General features: G+C 44.6%; 1 pseudogene; it reads left to right on the plus strand.

Annotated features, from left to right (window-relative positions):
• Window positions 1-639: 639 nt before the first annotated feature.
• Window positions 640-757, plus strand: LOC126254211 (5S ribosomal RNA; annotated as a pseudogene).
• The last annotated feature ends 493 nt before the right edge of the window (window positions 758-1,250 follow it).

The following is a 1,250-nucleotide window of genomic DNA, read 5'->3' on the forward strand; positions in this document are numbered from 1 at the left end:
AGACGAATGGAAGCTGTTTCGAGCGCAAACGGGGTTTGCTACACCGTATTAGGCATGATAAAGTGTTTTGTTTCTAGTGCTTTCATATTTTTGTCCAACCCTTCTACCTGTGAAGCAATGTAATCCACAAAAGTGAAGGATTGCTTATATAACACAAAGTGGGGGTTTGGTAATAAATGCTGCACGATTAAATAACAATAACACATCTGTGTCACTTCATACCACACTTTAGAATTATAAACATTGTTTTTCTTTCTCTTTTCTTTTCTGGAAAACCTTACTCCAGAAACTGCTTTGGATAATATTAGCAGATCATTCTCTGTCTGAGCTTAGCAGCTCACTCATTACGGAGGCATGGTGTCTGAGTTTTTCAGGCAAGCGGGTGGGAAAATTTGGTACACAAAATGGAAACCAAGCACTGTCGCTATGGGCTTCATGTCAGCTGACTGCGCGTGTAGTGTCATAGTGCAAAATAGTGTGTGTGTGGTGTGCGTAGTGTGCTTGGTGGTTGGTAGTAAGAAATGAATGAACAGTACAACATTAACTTTTAAGATTATTACCTTTTTGCATACGAATGTTTTACATTAGGGGCAAACCAAATAAAGCTGCGCTGTTTTAAACAATGCCTTTGTATTTGGGGCCAACGGCCTTGCCGCAGTGGTAACACCGGTTCCCGTCAGATCACCGAAGTTAAGCGCTGTCGGGCTGGGCTAGCACTTGGATGGGTGACCATCCGGTCTGCCGAGCGCTGTTGGCAAGCGGGATCCACTCAGCCCCTGCGAGGCAAACTAAGGAGCTACTTGATTGAGTAGCGGCTCCGGTCTCGGGAGAGCGGTGTGCTGACCACATGCCCCTCCATATCCGCACCTAGTGACGCCTGTGGGCTGAGGATGATACGGCGGCCGGTCGGTACCGTTGGACCTTCATGGCCTGTTTGGGAGGAGTTTAGTTTGTATTTGGGAGTATGAAGGTTCCAATATTCATCCAGCTATCCAGATTAAAGTCTACCGTGCTTATCTAAATTACTTCACGCAAATGTCTACTATATGGTCACGGCCGACTACCTGCCCCGTCCTTGTCACACTAAACCTGTAAATATGTAATTGCCAGTATATATTAACCTTTTTTTTGTTCTTAAACTGGCAGAACCTTTGATCACCAACAGGTCAGACGGTGTAGCATTTCGCCCGCACTTTTTAATGTATATATAGCCGATTTACTGCACAATAGAAAATCTAGTTTCATGCAGG

Source organism: Schistocerca nitens, chromosome 4 (genome assembly GCF_023898315.1).
Source record: "Schistocerca nitens isolate TAMUIC-IGC-003100 chromosome 4, iqSchNite1.1, whole genome shotgun sequence".
Classification (NCBI taxonomy): Eukaryota; Metazoa; Arthropoda; class Insecta; order Orthoptera; family Acrididae; genus Schistocerca; species Schistocerca nitens.